Below are 19,671 nucleotides of genomic sequence, written 5' to 3' on the forward strand. Positions count from 1 at the left end.
AGCTGTCCGCTCCTGTGAGGTCTCCCCCACCCAATCCCCATGATGTGTGACCTCCAGCAGCTGTTTCAAAACTCGTGTCCAGAACATGCAGAATTCCAGAGCAATCTTGTGTGGGCTTACATTGAAAAAAACTGTGATTATTTTTAAATGTTTTCATAGTACACACGTCTTCATTGGAGAAAGAGTAGAAAGCACAGTTCAACAAAATGTATCTGTGATCTCCGAACCCTGAGGTATGTAAACCCCAAATTCTTAATTTTGGAAGAAAGTTTTTTGTTTTTTATGTTTGCTTGTTTGTTTTTAGCTTGTTTCTTTCACCAGCTGGACCATCAAGACACAAAGCTGGTTTGGGGAGAAAAAAAAAAAAGGAAAGAAAAAAAGAAAGTGTCTTCTCTTGGGTTGAATGTGGAGAGAGGTTCTGATGCTGCAGGTCACACTGCTGATGAGGCCCATGTGTGGGGGAGCAGAGGTCAGCCCTGGGAAACACAGCCACTCCGAAGGGTGGGAGACCCCAAGGCCGGTGGGGCCAGTGCTGCCAGAGCATTCTTTTGTTTCCCCTGCTCAGCTGTCCAGGATCCTGGCTGAGGACATCAAAGACGTGGCTAAACACTGTTATCTGGCCCTGTCATCTGCCCTGACTCTGGAAGGGGCCTTCCCACAGGGAGTCCTGCAGGGCAGAGCCCATGGCTTCAATCCCACCATTAATTCCAGGCAAGAGCGGATCAATAGTATTTGCATTAGCCATGTATGCACCACCCCCCACTCTGTTTTGTCCTGAGAAAAATTTATTTATTTACTCACCCGATTGAAAGATTATACAGTTTATTCAGATTTCAAGTGTTATTGGTGTTAATTGCTGGAAACTTTTTAAACAGAAAAATACAAAACCTAAAAACGATAGTTTCTCTACCTAGACACAGACATTGTTCATGTTTTGGAAAGTTCCTCTTGTCTTTTTCATGTTTATGTACAATAGGAATTTAATAAAAGATGCTATCATCCTGTGAGTACAATTTCCCTGTAAGTGTGGTTAGGGTTTGGCAACCATGTCATTGCTGTAAACATTCAACGGCACAAAATTTGTATCTGCAGAGTGTTTGGTCACATATCACTTTTACATAATTTCTTTACACTTCAGAACTGTTGCTTAAAAAAAAAAATCAAATTGGTATTGTTCCCTTTTCTGCTTAGCAAACAGTGCTTATTGTAGAGACTAAAACATCGTGTATAAAATTACCTGCTTTCACTCATGGGAACTTCCTAAAAGTATGATTGAGGTAATAGATTGTTACTATGTTGGTTAAAATGGTTCTAGTAGCTTGAAATAAGGGAACCACTGAGACTGACTCAGTTTTACTGAGCAAATAATGGGTACTTGACATCTTTAGAGCAGGGAATGGATCCTGGTCAGACTTCTGAGCACGTGGGCACCTCTGCGGGGGAAGGGTGATGAGGGGCCCAGTAGGTCGGTCGCCAACCTATTTTTCTAGGCCAACTTTTGGCTAAGAAACACTGAGAGAAAGGGTAGAGAGCCCTGGCAAGCTAGTTTGATTTCAGTGTTAGCCTGAGTTGTAAGAAATGTTAACAGATCATGAGATACCGGTTTACTCCACGTTATCATCCGTGATGTGACTTGGCCGAGATGCAGGGCTCAAGTTCGCAGTCCCATCTTGAGCCACGCGCTGTGCCAGGCTCTGTCTTTGTCCTGACCACCCTGCTTGTCATGCCTATTTGCCTGCGCCTTCCCTGTGTGAATTGACCAGCTTTTGAAGGCAGGAACCCAGGCTCTATCACTCGGGCACCCGCGGGATCCCAGTGGAGCGCTGCAGCCTCCTGGCCAATGAACTCGTTCAGCCCCATTAATTCAGCGGTGTGCCCTGAGACTCTGCAGTTTATTCACTTCAGTCCTAAGCTCTTTTGAGTAAATTGCCATCGTAGTTGAGATATGAGAGGCAAGAGTATGTGACTGAGAGGGGGAAGTCTTATTTCCACAATGGGATTCTTTCCAGAATGGGATGTGAAGTATTATAGACAGGTTTCCTAAGTTGCTGTAACCCAGTTCATTCCTAAGGGAAGGTGCTTTTAGATTCCTATATTATACTGTACTTTTACTAAAGGAAAAGATCATTTTGAGTTGTGTCCAGCCACAAACACCTGTGAAGTACCTGCTTCCTGTCAGGTGTGCTTTTTCTTGTTTTCAGGAATCAAACTGTTAGGGTTCCCTTTTTATTTATGTTTGGGCAGAACTGATTTTTTTTTTTTAATTGGAGACTGATTTTTCTCTCAAGTTTATACAACCAGGGCAACTTAGCACCTTGCTCAGTTCATCTGTATGTTCCTTTATTAGTTTATCTGAATAAAGGCAATGATGCCAAATAGGGTGAAAATATTTACTGGCCACAAACATTTTATCAGGTTCTTCATCTGGGCCTCAATCTGCATGATGCATCGTTTCATCTGTAGCACTTTGTATAATGAAGGCTCATAGGGGGTTGAAGGATGTAAAATTGGATGATTTTAATGAGCCCACAGAGGTTAAATTTTATTGCCTCCATTTCACAGTTCAGGAACAGAGGCTGAGAAATCTTCACGGACAGAGTCATGCTGCTGGAAAGGGTCTACTGGGATTCAAGCTGAAGTCTATGCAGCCTCAAGGCTATGTTGGTGCCACTGGGTTGTCCAGCTTCCAGGGTGGGGTGCAGGCTTCACAGACAGAGCTGGGGAAGAAGGGGCAGCGGTGCTGACTGACACGAGAGAGCTCCAGAGGATGAAGAGACCACGTGGTTGTGGGCGTCTCATCTCAGCCCCCAGCTTCCATAGAGGTTTCATGCATGCCTTAGGTCAGAGATGACCTCCCCAGCTTAGACACTCTGGTAGTTTTAACGTTGCTGTTGTTAGGTCGCTAAGCTGTGTCTGACTCTTTGCAACCCCATGGACTGCAGCATGCCAGGCTTCCCTGTCCTCCACTATCTCCCGGAGTTTGCTCAAACTCACATCCTTTGGATCAGTGATGCCATCCAACCATCTCATCCTCTGTCGTCCCCTTCTCCTCCCACCTTCAATCTTTCCCAGCATCAGGGTCTTTTCCAATGAGTCAGCTGTTCGCATCAGGGGGCCAAAGTACTGGGGAGTTTGGGCTTCAGCATCAGTCTTTCCAGTGGGTATTCAGGACTGATTTCCTTTAGGATTGACTGGAAGATATCATTTACTCTTTTATTGGTTTCCTCAGAAATTCTCTGAGGAACTTCTGTGGAGAAAAAAGAATAAAAAAGGGACTGCTTCCAAACCCCAGTAATTCCTGATGTGGTAGGAAAAAAATAAGTCCCATCAGCCAGAAAAGGTTCGTGTAGCAGCAGCTGCCACTTCTCATCTTAAAATTACCTTTAGATGTTGATCTATTTCAGCAGAATGACAGTATTTCCTTCTAACTTTTAATTTTGATATAATAGTCTTTTTGCAGTGATATAGCACAAGAACATTTCCAAGTCTCTGTATTACATATGATGAGTTTAGAGAAAGGCACACGTACATCAAAATCACGATCAATAATAGACACAGGACCAGAATATTGATTTTGTCCTTGAGGAAATTCGATAATAACAGATCAATTCATTATAACACATGATGAAAGTGATTCAACTTATTTGTAAACAGACATTGAAAGGAAAGCCGTAGTAAAGTATGCTGCTTGGTTGTTGTTTTAGTTGCTAAGTTGTGTCTTGAGTTTTTTCGACCCCAGGGATTGTAGCCCACCAGGCTTCTCTGTCCCTGGGATTTCCACATGCAAGAACACTGGACTGGGTCGCCATTTCCTTCAGGGACCTTCCTGACCCAGGGATTGAACCCAGGTCTTCTACATTGCTGGTGGATTCTTTACCATAACTGTTATATTGGGGGAAATAATAGTGTTTAGTGTTGGCAAGCTTTCAGGGGGGTGCAGGGGGCAGAGAGACAGAGCATTTGCAGTTCTGCAATGCAGTGACAGACTGGCATTGAAACTGCTGTGTTTGCTTATTGCTACGGTATTTATTTATTGAGCACCTGTCGTGTGTCAGGCACCAGGGAAAGACTGGTGAAGCCAACCCCCACCCCCAAGCCCGGCTCCTGTGCATAAGTCTGTTCAGCCAAGTGGGGGAGACAGACTTTATCACACAGCCCCTGAATGAATGGGGAAGGAGGCACTCAGTTAGGAAGAGAGCTCCAGAGAGCAGAGACCAAAGAAGCCTGACCTAGACTGGAACTTGATCTGAAGATGACTTGGTGGTCACTGCAGGGCTGGCAAGGGGGTTTTGGGGGAGGAATGGTGTGGGGAAGGTTTGTTCTGACCCAGGAAGCAGTGTGAGGGAAGGGCTTAGCCATGCGGCGCGTGCCTGCGATATCAGGGGGAGTGGATGTCTGGTGTGCAGCCTACTGGGCAGGTGGGAGACTGCACAGCCGACTTTTGGGGGTTTATTAAAGATGAGAAAACTTAACCACGGAGCAAAAGGAAACTACTGCCCAGGTCTAAGAGGGTAGGGTGAGAGCGAGCTGGCTGTATAAGCGGGCGGTTAACATGCCGAAGAGCCAGGGAGGGAACCCGCTAGGCTGCATGCAGACAGTTTCTCTGGGGACTGAGCCTGTATTAAGGGCCTAAGGGACACCAGACACACTTTCACATCAGTAAGGCCAGTGATGACAGCTCCTCCAGCCTGTGAATCTACGCTTCTCTTCCCATGATCGATGGTAGGCCATTCTGCACATCTTCCCCAGATCCGTGGTATTTTGTTAATTAGGTTATGAGAAACCTACTGTGGCAGATGGAGGCCATGAGGGCGTTGGATGGTGTATTTACTATTTATCCATTAGACCAGATAGATGCCTTTGCAATTAGATCGGAACTGGTGGTGACCTTCCCCTCAGTTCAGTTCAGTTCAGTTCAGTTCAGTCATTCAGTCGTGTCCGACTCTTTGAGACCCCATGGACTGCAGCACGCCAGGCCTCCCTGTCCATCACCAACTTCCGGAGTTTACTCAAACTCATGTCCATTGTGTCGGTGATGCCATCCAACCATCTTATCATCTGTTGACCCCTTCTCCTCCCACCTTCAAGCTTTCCCAGCATCAGGGTCTTTTCAAATGAGTCAGCTCTTTGCATCAGGTGGCCAAAGTATTGGGGTTTTGGCTTCAACATCAGTCCTTCCAATGAACACTCAGGACTGATCTCCTTTAGGATGGACTGGTTGGATCTCCTTGTAGTCCAAGGGATTCTCAAGAGTCTTCTCCAACACCAGGCCTTCCCCTAAGTAGACAGAAATAATCGCATGGTCCTCCCTCTCTCTCATTCGTTCATTTATGAAAAGTTTCTTATGCTTAAATGTTGTGACCTGTGCTGGGGAGGAAAGAATGTGGCCTGGGGCTCACGACTTGGTTCATAGGAGAGGGGAGTGAACGTGCAGATATGGAATATGATCAGTTCAGTTTAGTTCAGTTTAGTTGCTCAGTCGTGTCCAACTCTTTGCAACTATACGTAGTGTGTATCTGTTAATCCCAAATTCCCAATTTATCCCCTCAGCCATTGTTTAAATGCAAAGTATTTATGTCACTTTATATGTCTTGCATGAATCAGATATACTGATTTTGATACAAAATTGCACGATAATTAATAACTCATTTAATCAAGAAATTAAAATATATATACCAGCTTTGCTGAGTGGTGATATAGCAGACATTGACATTTCCTCATGCTGAGTCCATAGTAACAACAAAACCATAGTAATGGTAGCAAAAGTGATGGTCTACTCTGTTCTAGGCGCTAGATCAGGTGCCTTATATTTAATAACAAGAAATTATGACAGTGAGCATACCAATCATGTTTTACTATACTAAAGAAGTTGCCTAGAACTTGCAGATCTGTGAAATGGATATCATTATTTCTGCTCCAGGAGTCCCCAGGCATGAAGCTCCCAGACTCCATCCAGGCACTGGCCCAGTGCTTCTCAAAGTCCCTTCTGCCCTTTGAGGGCCAGGATGAGCCACACGTCCAACCAAACCTGTCCTTTCGCTGTCCCCACTCGAGGCTGGAGTCCTAAGACCATGGAGCTCGACTTGGTGCTGTCATCACACTGGCCTTGGAGTGGGTGGGAGAGTCTTTTATTATCTCCTTTCTGGAATTATTCCAAGTGGGGATTCTGGCCCTTTAATTCTTTTCATTAACTCATCTGAACAAGGACTGTATTGCTTTCCAACAATGAACTGAAGACATTTTCTCAGGAGGGCACTGTAGCCTGGAAAACACAAAACCATGTCTGAGACATGTTTCCAGAGGCTTCTTAGAGTTTCTAGGCCATTTCTCCCGCTGTGGAGGCTTGTCCTCTTTGCCAGTAAAGGAGGGGTGTGGGGGTGCGGGTGGGTGGAGGGGGAGAGAGAGAAGGAACAGGGGCAGTCTCCTCCAGGCTGTCCCCAGCCCCGTGTCCCAGGCCTGCTCTCCAAGTCAACTTTCCACCCTAGTGTCTGCTTTTCCAGAGATTCTTGGAAGTTGCAATTCCTGTTTCCTTTGGGATGGACAGCCCCACCCTTTATAGCCAGGGTTGGCTTGCCTCCCCTGCCCCCCCTCCCCACTCCCTGCAAGGGAATGTTTCCCAGAGTCTTTATTTTCCAACAAACACCAGGACCCCCACAGACGCTTCCACAGAATGAGCTTTCTGGGCATCATCTCCCTTCTGTCCTTCACCTTGCCTGGGGAAGGCTTGTTTTTCTTCCTGACATTTTTGCATGGCCCCTCCCACTTTTACGTGCCTGACTGAGAACACAGAATCCTTCTGGGAACAAACAGTCATTTTCCAGGACAGTGTAGATTAAACCCCTATTTAGAATGGAAGAAAACAAAACATCTTTTCAAAGCCAACATAAACTATAGAGATTTGGTTTCAACGCATGGAAGACCATTTTTCTTCAAGACCTACACCATTTCATATCATCGTGTGTGGGGTTAGACCCTCCACTAACCTTTGCCCAAACATTGCCCACCCAAAATGCCCTTTAAAGTTGTCTTCTGCACCCAGAGACTCTGCCTGAAAGGTGAATCCAAACTTTTTCTCTTTATCTTTGATTTGCCAGAATTACCAGTCCAAAAGTTCCAGAGCCAAATCAGCTTTTTTGCCTTTTCAGTCTTTTATTATAGAAAAATTTAAGCATACACAAAAGAAACAAGATTGGTACATATAGTCAGGTGACTCCGTGGTAAAGAATCTGCCTGCCACTGCAGGAGACGCAGGTTTGATCCCTGGGTCAGAAAGATGCCCTTGAGTAAGAAATGGTAACCCACTCCAGTATTCTTGCCTGGAAAATTCCATGGACAGGGGAGCCTGGTGGGCTATAGTCCATGGGGCTGCAAAGAGTCAGGCATGACTGATCGTGAACACATACAGCCTGACCTTTGTATCCATGGGTTCCAGATCCTAGGATACAACCAGCAGTGGATTGAAAATATTTGGGAAAAAAAAATTCCAGAAAGTTCCTAAATGCAAAGCTTGAGTTTGCTGCTGTGATAACTATTTACATTGTATCAGGATTATAAATTCTCTAGAGGTGATTGAAAATACTCAGGAGGATGTGTGTAGGTTATGTGTAAATACTATGCCATTTTCTAAAAGGGACTTGAGTGTCTGTGGATTTTGGTATCTGCTGGGAGTCCTGGAACTAAACCCCTGTGAACACCAAGGGATCACTCTATGTACCTCCCATCTTAAAAAATTAGCAACACCTGGATAATTTTGTTTTGTCTATTCCCCCAGTAGTTTTCTTTTCCCTGATGGATTATTTCAAAACAAATTCCAGATGAACTGTTTCATGCAAAAACATTTTTGTGTTTATCTCAAAAGGTATTCTCTTTTCAAGAAACCATTGTCTTACCGAAATTAAAAAAAAAAAATGAACAGTAATTCCATTTTATCCCAAATGTCCAGTTAGTGTTCCGTTTACCCTAAAGTTTCATTGACATGTTTTGCAGTTGATTTGTTTGTTGGAATGAGGATCCAGATGAGGTCCATGTCTTCTGATTGATAACAGTTTTTCTCTCTCTGCCATTTCTTTATTGAAACCACCAAGAGGTCTTTGGCCTCCTGCATTTCTCTACTTTTTTGGATTTTTCTGGTTGCATCACTGGGCTGATGTTTAGTTTGTACCTTTGTTTCTGTGTAATCAGTAGACTGGTGATTTGATAGGTTTGGCATCTTCCCAACCCGGGATTCGAACCCAGGTCTCCTACGTTGCAGGTGGGTTCTTTACCACCTGAGCCGCCAAGGAAGCCCTGCTTGGGAACAGAACCCATTCCTAATTAAACAGCCCCCTTCTGCCTAAAACACACGCCTCACAGATGCACTAAGTCTCCTGGGTCAGCATCCTTAGCTCTAAGCTGGGATAATCACAAAAGTCCTGTCTCTTATGGTTGTTGTGGGGGTTCAGTGAGATAATACACCTAATGAAGACCTCCGCAGACATCCAGGAGACTTTTCTCCCCGCCCCTCGCTTTGGCATCTGTGTTCCTAGAAAAGCAGTCTTGCTTCAATCTCACCACTCGCTCTCCCTCACTGGGGATCTTGAGCGTGCAGCTGGTGGAATTTCCATGGCACAGGCACTGGAGTTACACCTGAAAGCAGTGCCAGACAGAAGCTTTTTCTCCCCCTAAACTGAAGTGAAATTTATGTAGCATAAAGTGGACCTTTTTCAAGTGAAAGATTTAGTGCTTTCAGCATACTCACCATTCCGTTGCTTCCGGTACCACTAGCAACTCTGTCTTTAAATTCTTTTATTTTCATTTTTTACAGTTTTGGGAGGCACACAAATGCTACATTCCTATGGATCAGAATTAAACTGTTCTGTTCTTTATGTTTGTTCTCCCTACTTTTTTTTTTCTCCTTTGGGTGGCTGGCCACGCCTTGCTTGGTAACCACGATGACAAATAACAGTCTGGCCTTTCAGTCATACTCTCTCCCCTTTCCTCCCCGTGGACTCCTGTGGAAGAACTTGTTTCTTAGAACCATCCTTCAATTAAGTAGAATTGGAAGACAGAAATGGTCATTCTTATGGGGCTGAAGTGGAAAATTGCTTTTTAAGTGCAGCATGTGGGATCTTAGCTTCCTGACCAGGGATTGAACCCACACCCCCTTCAGTGGAAGCACAGAATCTTAACCACTGGACTGCCAGGTAAGTCCCATTAAGTGGAAATTTTTTTAAAAAATAAAATAAGCAGCTCTTCCTGTGAGTAAAATTAATTCACTCAATAACTTTATATTGAGTGCTTACTATGTGCTAAACCCTGGGTATTTGTCCTGCATTAAACAGATGGGACTCTGCCACGATTTTCTTTTTTCTTTTTTTTAATTTATGGACACCTTTAATTGCACAAAAGATGATCTTATATGATAGCTATTGGAAAACTCCAGATTAAAAATGCAATGTGTAATATGATACTGAGTTTGCAAAGAAATCAAATATACACACATACATGTTAATGCAAACACATACATGCACATTTGCAAGTAATAAAGACAGTAGAAATATATTAAAATAATAATAGTTATTTCTGGCAGGATAATAGGTGATTTATATTTGGTGTTTATGCTGTATTTTTCTGTATTTTCTACATGTTTAGAAATGAGTACAAGCTATTAAGAAAAATGCATGCAAATAACAAATAGCCTAAAATATTTTTTCCCTCAAGATACCTTTTAAAAAAAGTGTTTACAGGCTTAAGTCTTACTATCTTGAGAGCTTCTGAGAACTTTTATTTATTTTTTAAAAAATTAGTTTATTTATTTTAATTGGAGGCTAATTCCTTTACAATATTGTGGTGGTTTTTTGCCATACATTGACATGAATCAGCCACGGGGTACATGTGTCCCCGTCTCAAACCCCCCTTCCACCTCCCTCCCCATCCCTTCCCTCTGGGTCGTCCCAGTGCACCGTCTGCCAGGATTTTCTTGGCGACGCCAGGGTGTGGGAGATTTGCTTGTATCCCAAGGCTTTAGAACGAAATTAGTTTTGAGCCGAGGGCTGAGGATTGTAGAAGAGCCCCTTGTTGTGATGGAAGGCACAGTGAGGTGAGAGTTGATAACCTGGGTTGGGATTGTCCATCCCATCAGCCGTGAGTATCCACATGGAGCTCCTTTCCCCCTGTGATCAGTGACCTGATACTGGACCTGAAGGGTCCTCTTGAGAACAGAATGAAAGAAATGCCTCTTCCCAACAACTCGGAGACATTTTGCGCAGTTTAAGCTAGTTTTATGTTTCACTTGAGTGAATACGATGTAAGATTTATACCCAAAGATAATTGGGTCAAAATGACCCTCCTTCAGTTGCTGGAGCTGCTTGGGTAAAGGCACCCAGGGACTGTGATTCTTTCCTCACCCATCTGCCTGGGAACAGACTTTTTGATGAAGTCAGAGCATCTCTGTTCTTGAGCTAAAAAGAGAAGTTTAAAAATAATAGGTTTAATTGGACCTGATTGTTTTCCTGTTTGTTGTTCACAAACAAGACGTGTAAGTGGACAGGTTTGGGTTCCAGAAAGCTCTGCAGATTCACCAAATCTTTAAAAATGTATATACTTATGTCAGTTTTGTTTGATTTAGATCCTAAAAGTTTGCTAAGTTACATGATTGCAACTTGCAACTTTATATATGGGATTAAGGTGTTTTTTTTTTTTTTTAATATTGAAACACAGTTGATTTACAATGTTGTTAGTTTCAGGTATATCTTGTCTCTTTGATTTCCCAAGGATGGATGTCTTTTCACCCATCCTGCGGGTTGGTAAGAGACCCATAGCTCATCTCCCTGACAGAGTGGTGGGTCTTTAACTTGGTCCCAGTGTGGGAAGAGTAAGGGCCTCTATGTCACCCTTGAGGGATTTCAGTCCCAAATTGAAAGGATGGGCTTCTCAGGGACACCTTCCAGCTTTTATTTTCATTGGCTCCAAAATCACTGTGGACAGTGACTGTAGCCATGAAATTAAAAGACACTTGCTTCTTGGAAGGAAAGCTAGACAGTGTATTAAAAAGCAGAGACATCACTTTGCCGACAAAGATCCGTATAGTCAGTGCTCAGAAGGCTGAGCACCAAAGAATTGATGCTTTCAAAACGTGGTGTTAGAGAAGACTCTTGAGAGTCCCCTGGACTGCAAGGAGATCCAATCAGTCAGTCCTAAAGGAAATCAGTCCCGAATAGTCATTAAAAGGACTGATGCTGAAGCTAAGTTCCAATACTTTGGCCACCTGTTGTGAAGAGCTGACTCATTGGAAAAGACCCTGATTCTGGGAAAGACTGAAGGTAAAAGGAGAAGGAGATGACAGAGGATGAGATGGTTGGATGGCATCACCGACTCAATGGACGTGAATTTGAGCAAACTCCAGGAGATAGTGAAGGACTGGAGAACCTGGCTTGCTGCAGTCCATGGGGTTGCAAAGAGTTGGACACAACTTAGTGACTGAACAGCTTCTCAGGGAAGGAAGTTTGAAGTACCTCAGCTATTGAAATGAATTTTTCCAGAAGCAACATTTAAGATCTCTACCATAAATTGGACTCTGAGCAGAGACCTGAGCTCCTAGGAAATCTCTTAGTCACCTGTCAAAGCCCACTTCCTTCAGGAAGCCTTCCTTGATCTCCTTATTGGGTAGAATTTTCTCCTTTTCTGAACTTCTGCAGCCCTGGATTGGAGTTTTGTTCAGATTTACCAGAAACCTAAATTAATAGGCGCATCCTATTTCCCAAGCATCCCAATTCATTCAGGGTTCTCTGTCTTGCTTTAAAAAAATAGGAACAGTGGCTTCTTTGTAATACTTCACACTTACTTAGTTTTTGTGAAATAAACCAGTATTTATGAAACATTTTTCCAGGCCTGGCTTTTCTTGGTACTGAGTGTGACATGTTAGTGGGTGTTTGGCCTGGCGTGTCCCTCTGCACTCACATGGGCTGTAGCAGGACTGGTTACAGCAGCGCAATTTGTGGTTTCATTCAGCCAGTATTTTCTGAGGACTAGTCTGTGCCAGGTACTGAACTGGGCTCAGGAGCGGAAGAGCTGAACGAGTTCTGGTTTCTGCCCTTGGGCATTCATAGACTAGAGTGAGGAAACCAACAGAAAAGGAGTGAGAATAACTCTCTTAAGGATCAGGTGGATCAGTGTGGGGGCTTCCCTGGTGGCCCAGCAGTAAAGAACCCACCTGCAATGCAGGAGGCATAAGAGACATGGGTTTGATCCCTCGGTCGGGAAGATCCCCTGGAGGAGGGCATGGTAACCCACTCCAGTATTCTTGCCTGGAGAATCCCATGGACAGAGGAGCCTGGTGGGCTACAGTCCATATGACTGGACACGACTGAAACAACTGTGCACGCAGACATTCACAGATCAGTGTAGAAAGGGTGGGGATGGATGGAAGAAGGAATATTTTTGACTGAGCACCTGGGCCAGAGGTGTAGGGTTGAATCTGTACAACCAAAGACAATGGGAAATGAATAGCGTCTCTAAAGCCCAGGACATAGATGATAAGCAGTTGACGCGGAGGGTCTAATGTGTATGTGCTGCCTATTGGGCTAGGCTTGTTTACCACAGTCCTCCTGTAATCCTTTAATCAATCCTATTGTGTAGGTATTACCATGCTACCTATTTCATACTGGGGAAGCCACAGAATTAGAGAAACTTATCTTCCCAAGTTATCTCCTGCATTGTTGAGCCTGTAATTCAACAGCTGGAGACCGACTCCAAATCTGCACCTGTCCAGCGGGCGTCCACCTCTTTGCTAACATACCGTGGTCATAGTTTCTGTTATCAAATGTCAGTGCTGTGTCTTCAGATGTGTGTGCTGTTTAACTGCTTTTTCTGGGAGGGGGTTGGCCCACAGAAATGCTTGTCAAGAAAAGAGGGAGGAGTATTGATTGATTGCAGGGGGATCAGTAGAGGGAAAGAACTGGAACTAACTCTTTGGAAATTTCACTTGGGCCAAAGGAATGCCCATGAAGTTTGGGGGAATCCTGTGCTGAATAGTGACCAAGAGACACTTGTGTATCTTTTGGGACTCACTCTGTACAGCCAATCTCTATGCTGAGACCATTGCTCCTTCCCTTTGTTATAGCTCTTATCAGGTATTGATTTAGCAATATGACATCTTGCCCTGTTGGATTGTGAGTTCCTTTGAAGTTGGGAGCAGGTGCCAATCATCTCAATACTTCCAGTGCCTGGCACAGGGTGGGTACTTCAGAGCTACTTGTTGAATCCATTCATCTACCCAGGCAGCCATCTCCCTATCCACATCTATCCATCCATCCAGCCAGCCATTTGCTCATTATCCCATCAGTGTACCAATCCATCCATCCATTCACCCATCTATCTACCTGCTCATCCATCCACCCATCCTGTTCATCCAGCCAGCCACCTACTCACCACTCACTTATCCACTCATCCATCTTTCTATCCATTATCCACTCATCCATCCATTCACCCACCCACCTACCCATCCATGCACCCATCCACTTATGTATTACTCTATTTACTGACCCATCCACACATCTGCTGATCCACTCACTCATTAGGTACTCTCTGAAGAGTACGATGTGCCTGGTATTATGGCTAACACTGAGGTGACAGAGATTGAATCAGATACAGACCATGCTCTCAAAGAGCTCAGAATCTAAGGATAATGAGAAGAAAACATTGCAAGTAGAAAAAAAAAATGACTGAGTGAAGACTTCATTGTCTCCAAGTCTCGGATTTTCCAAGAAGATAGTAAGTTGCTTTTCTTTTTTTATCTTAAATAAGTTAGATATGAGCGAGGCAACCCCTCCTCCATTCCATCTCCCTGGTATCTCAGCCCCTCTGAGGCTTTCCCTGGCACCATCTGGCTGCTTCCTCTGCTGGAAGCCCTTTGAGACGTGAGGCTCTCCACAGGAGCTGTATGTGGAGGGCAGGGCTGGGGGTGCTGACCTGGTGGCTTCAAGGTGGCCCTATCACCGTCCCCTCCTGTGTCTCCCCGAGAGGAATGCTGCCTAAAAGGACAGAGCAGATGTTCTCTGGGCAGAGCCATCATTCATCAGCCCCTCCTCTGGGAACAGGAGGTGACTGCACATTTGTCTGAGAGCAGAGGCGAAACCCTCTGACCTTCTTGATTCATCCATCCCAGTAGCTCTTTGGGAGACACTTCAGACTCCTGAGGGGCAGAGTGAATCCGCTCACCTTCTCCAGGCTTTGTGGTGGAGATGCCACATGGAGATGCTTAGGGATGCTGAGTCAGCCTTGCAGGACACATGCTTCAGGCACGCATCAGAACCCAGCCCCAAAAAAGCCTCGTCAGAATCAGTGGCCTAGTATTTTCAAACTGTTCTGGCAAATCCATAATCAGGGTGTTTTAAGTGGAAGAACGGGCTTACCTGTTCTGCAGGGCTTGGTAGCTTTCATGGCAATAGCAGGATCAGTGCTGCCTGTCTTCAGACTTGGGTCTCCCTGCCTGCTGGTGGCCCGAATGCGTGCCATCTACAGTGAACTCCTCCTTGTCTCCTTGTCCTGGCTTCTCGTGAATGCACTGATTCCGTCCACCCGGAACGTGGGCATCTTTCCTTGCCTCCAGCCCCCAGTGGTCAGTGATGTAGACTTCCCTGCCATCCTCTGTGGTTTGGGGAGGGGCTGTCCTCTCTCTCCCCATGACTGCTCTGGTGCAGTTTATTTTCTCTGGACGGGTCTCCATGAGGGTTCACATATGCATCACTGCACCCCCAGCTTCCAGAACCCGAGTCCAGTCATGTCACTCACGGTTTCCAGCCCTGCTGTGCTTTCCCACTGGGACTCAGGGGCTGATAAGACCCTCTTCTCTTTACCTGTGTTCCAGCTGCCATGGAGGAAGGACCAGGTAGACAGAGAGAAGGGTTGCACCTTCATTTCTGCCAAGGCTGGTTGGCCTGTGTGGATAAGGCATGAGCCAAGAAGCCTGGCTGATTCCACCTGGCTGCTCTGCCCCTGGCTAGACCCTGGGGGACGGGGCATCTCATCGGTGGCATCGAGGATATTGTGACTTAGCTGCAGACCACATGTGCCTCCTGCTTCCCGGTCTGCTCACCCTCTGCGTCTCTCGGGTTCAGACTTACAAGAGAGAGATTTGGCCCAGTGGCTCCTTCTGAGTCATTCCATGCAAGTTCCTCCTCCCCACGCTGCAGTGGAGGCAGAGGCTGTTATTTGAAATGGGGATCCTATAACACAGGTGGGGCAGGAGACCCCCTTCCTTGGGGAGCTTGGTCAGTGGAATCTGAAAAGTCTCTTGGTGATGATAAGGCTTAAGCCATTGCTATGGACTGAATTTCTGTGTTCCCTAAAATTCATATGCTGAAGCCTAACCCCCAGTGTGATGGTATTTGGTGGGAACTTTGGGAGATGATTTGGTCATGAGGGTGGAGCTTTCATGGAGAGGATTGTTGTTGTTGTTCAGTTGCTTAGTCGTTTCTGACTCTTTGTAATCCCCACGGACTGCAGCACGCCAGGCTTCCCTGTCCTTCCCTATCTTCTGGAGTTTGCTCAAATTCATGTCTGTCAAGTCAGTTATTCTATCGGACCATCTCATCCTCTGCCACCCCCTTCTCCTTTTGCCTTCAATCTTTCCCAGGATCAGGGTCTTTTCCAGTAAGTCAGTTCTTCACATCAGGTGGCCAAAGTATTGGAGCTTCAGCTTCAGCATCAGTCCTTTCAATGAATATTCGGGGTTGATTTCCTTTAGGATTGACTGGTTTGATCTCCCTGCGGTCCAAGGGACTCTCAAGAGTCTTCTTCAACACCCCAGTTCAAAATCATCAACTCTTCGGCACTCAGCTTTCTTTATGGTCCCGCTCTCACATTTGTACATTACTACCAGAAAAACCACGGCTTTGACCAGATGGATCTTTGTTGGCAAAGTGAAGGGGATCCTTACTCTTATAAAGGAGACCCCAGAGAGCTCCCTTGCCCCCTTCTGCTGTATGAGGACCCAGTGAGAAGACAGACAGCCGGAAGAGGGTTCTCATCAGAACCCTACCCTGTTGGCACCGTGATCTTGAACTTCCAGCCTCTGGAACTGAGAGAAGTAAATTTGTTGTTTTAAAGTCACTGACTGGTCTTTTGTTCTAGGAGCCCGAGTGGACTAAGTCAGTCACTGTACCAGCTTCCTTGGGCTGCCATCATGGCACCACGAACCACGAGAGTGGCTTATAACACAGAAACGTGGTGTATCTGGAAGCCAGTTTCAGGGTGGCGGCCGACCTCCCTCTGGAGTGCCGGGGGAGGGTCTGCTCCTCTAGCCCCACCTCTAGCTTCTGGTGATTCCTTAACTGGTGATAGCAGAGCTCCACTCTCGATGCGGTGTTCTCAGTGTGTGCATGTCTGTGTCCATGTTCCCCTTTTATAAGGAAGGACACCAATCAGATTAAACTAGTGGCCTCACCTCCTCCAGGATGACCTCATTTTAACTAATTACATCCACAATACCCTCTTTCCAAATAAGGTCACATCCTGCGGTGCTGGGAGTTATGGGTTTTAGAGACACAATTCATTCCATTACAGTTACTTTCTTGGCTTGAAAGGCGCTTAAGACTTTGACAGGTAGTGACATGGAAGAAGGGTATTCCTGGGGGACAAGGGAGGAGGTGGACAACAGGGGTGAATGCACGGGGTTGAGGGTGGGGGGGCTTCTGTTTCTCCCAGAGTGGTCAGTCACCTTGTACTTGATCTGTGGTTCGCTTTATCCTGCTGAGAAGTTTGTCCCTGGAAAAACCTTGGGCATTTTAATTACATGTATTACTTTAGATTTATGGGACTTCCCTCTGCCTCCCCAGCTGGACCTAAGGACTTCCCCAGATTGCATCTGGGCAGCATAAAGGGGGTTGGAAACATGGTAATTGAATGCCCCATTCACTGACAGGAGATGCTTGGCTTCAGCCTGCATTTTGTGTTAGCTCTGCAGTCCTGAATTGACCGTCTCTATTGATCGAACTGAGAGGATATGATCAAATGCCTGTGTTGCTGAGAGCCAAGTTTTCAGGAGTGATGCTGGTGTCATTGGGAGAGTTCGCCTGAATGAAGAGTGAGCTGGTCAGCGGAGCTCTTCGCTCGCTGTGGGCGGTGGGCCGACATGTGGGCCCCACCCCGCCACTCGCCTGCGGAGAGGATGCATGTGGCTCTGGGCACGGCGCTGTTGTCTCCCCAGCCTCACGGGCTCCTGTGGCCGCAGCTTCCCACTTTGCTCCAGGATCCGGTTCTGTCCACCACAGTCACTTGGCCCTTTTCCTGCCCTTGTTCACTGGCGCTTCCTTCTGGCAGTTTTCCCGGGGAACTGGGCTCGACATGGGGCTCTGACCAACCCCGGGTTTTAGCGGCAGGCCTCCTCTTGGAGGGCCCCGAACATTCCTGAGTTTCGCCTGCTCGACTGTAGAATAATCCCCACTGTGACACTTGCCTCAGGTGGTCCCTCTTCTGCTCCATCCTCCTGGGGGTCCCGGGCTACTGTCATAGGCATCATCGAGGCAACGTGTGCTTTGGAACTGCAGGGAGCCCTTTACCAAGACCATGCAAAGAACTGCAGCACGTTCACTCATCTGTTCTCAAAGAAACTATCTGGTTAACAAAAATCTGTGCATTCACATTTCTTTTTTTTTCCTGGCTTAAGTTATGACTGATGCTGTTCATCGGGTGAGTGACTTTTCCAGCATGGCCTTATTGTGTTTGCCAATATATTTCCGCTTGCTTCTCCTTTTGGAAGGGAGCAAAAGGTTATGGCTCCCTTACAAAATATCTATAAAATAGTATTTTATTGAAAACCTTTAGACATTTGGAAAATTTGCTATTATAAGTGATCATCCCCGGACATTCCCATTTTGTGGATGTTTTTTTAAACTGATGACCATGGAGCAGGGGTGCCAAAACACAGCCAGTTACACCCTTGATTCTACTATTATTTCCCATGTGATCCTGCTGTGGCCAGGCTCCGCTTCTCTATCTGTTAAAAAAAAAAAAAAAAGGTGCTAATGATAGCCAAAAAACCCCCCAAAAACCACCTTCCCCACTCAGCTATTGAAGACTAAAGTGCTTGGTATTTTATTATTGCCCAGGATAAGCTGGCTTCCTGCCCTGATAGTAGTCTTTGTTCAAAGGGACCTTCCCCCACACTCATCTGCTGTTATATGTCTCACTCTTTGCAGACCTAGGTCCTCTTGTTTTAATGTGTTAATGTAGTTCTTGTTTCTGTTACATTTAACAACTGGTAGCAAAACACTGAGGAGTAATTAAAAGCTGCTGAGAACTTCACAGGACCCAGAGAGCTCTCCTCGGAGTGGTTGTTTTTATTTTCCTTGTCTGTGGGCATTTTATTAGAGAAAGTGATTTAGTGCTTTTTCTTCTAAGAGCGAAGGAGAAAAAGGAACCGGGGACTCTAACAAAATGGTGCATGCATATTCAATTACTGGCAGTAGTACTCTTTTATCTCCTGCAAACAGGGGGGTGGATGACCTGCCCTGGAAGCTGGTGGCCTCTTTCCAGATAGGCGTCTCCTGTCAAGGTCATCAGGAACAGGAGAGTCCAGTCAGGGTGGGAGTTTATGACTTGACCATCATTGAGAGTTGAAAATGAGCACTTCAAAATAAATTCAGGAGACAGTCACGCTCATTTAAAGGTCAATTTGATTGTCCAGGTATTTGATGGTGTTTTCCTTTTCTTCTCAGTAGGAAGAGGTTTCTGGTCTCTCTGGGGCTATTCAGGGGTGTCCCAGGCTGTCAGCTGAGAGTCTCAGAAGTTCAGGGTTAAGGCGTCGGCCACAATGAGGTTTATCTGCAATTGGAAAGTTGCCAGGGCACTGATTAACTTGGGTCATCTATCTGGCTTGCCCTTCCGCTGGTGTTCTTCATTTCACAAAGGCTGAAACCTATGGAGACAGCTTGCTTTAGACTCAGAGGGGATCTGAAAGCTCTGTCTGGCTAGGCATCCAGATGTCTGGTGGGACCAGACAGAGGACAGAGGCAGCATCTCGCCCAGCTCCTCAGGTCCATGTCCACTATCCACAGGTTAAACTGGACCAGAGGAGAGATGGAGCGGCTGTAGGCTTGAGAGCATGATCCATCTGCATTCGGATCCCATCTCTGCCTCTTACTGGTTGTGTGTCCTTGGGCAAGACCTCATCTCTCTGGCCCTCACGTCTCCCCTCCTGCTGGTCTCATAGGAACTTTGTGAGGATGAAATGAAATGATATCAGATGCCCGGCTAGAAGGATCCCTCGGGGGCAGTTCGCATGCCAGCCTTATCAGGTGGATAATCAATACCTAAAATAGCCACCTTGGCAGCCTTGTAAAATAGCACTTGGATATTTTTGCATTTGCCTTGCAGTACCGTGTCCTGTCTGAACATCCACGTCTCCCCAGAAGGTCAGCATGACCTCATTGTCTGGGACAGATTTCTCCTTGCTCTGTTTTGGTCTTATCATTACTTCTCATTCCGTGCTTTCCAAAACACAGCGCCCGTCTTCTTGTTACTGGCTGAACCAACACTGGGCTCAGTGAGGCCGTGGCAGACCGCTCTGTCCATCACTTTGTTTATTCCTGATTAATGGAACCTGATTAATGGAACCTGATTAATGGTTTTGTTCACAATAGCAAAGTGCCTGGCTAAAAACCCAGTTTTCTAGGTTCTGTTGGAAACTGCTGC

The 19,671-nt window shown here is 45.8% G+C and overlaps 1 protein-coding gene across 1 annotated transcript in view; it reads left to right on the top strand.

The window, feature by feature from the left end:
- Window positions 1–9,026: 9,026 nt before the first annotated feature.
- Window positions 9,027–19,671, top strand: part of GREB1 (growth regulating estrogen receptor binding 1) — a 107,154-nt gene continuing 96,509 nt past the window's right edge. The window contains exon 1 of the mRNA XM_061154825.1: window positions 9,027–9,182. The gene's annotated coding sequence lies outside the window, so the exon portion shown is untranslated. The remainder of the gene's footprint in view (window positions 9,183–19,671) is intronic.

This window comes from Dama dama, chromosome 11 (genome assembly GCF_033118175.1).
Source record: "Dama dama isolate Ldn47 chromosome 11, ASM3311817v1, whole genome shotgun sequence".
NCBI lineage: Eukaryota > Metazoa > Chordata > Mammalia > Artiodactyla > Cervidae > Dama > Dama dama.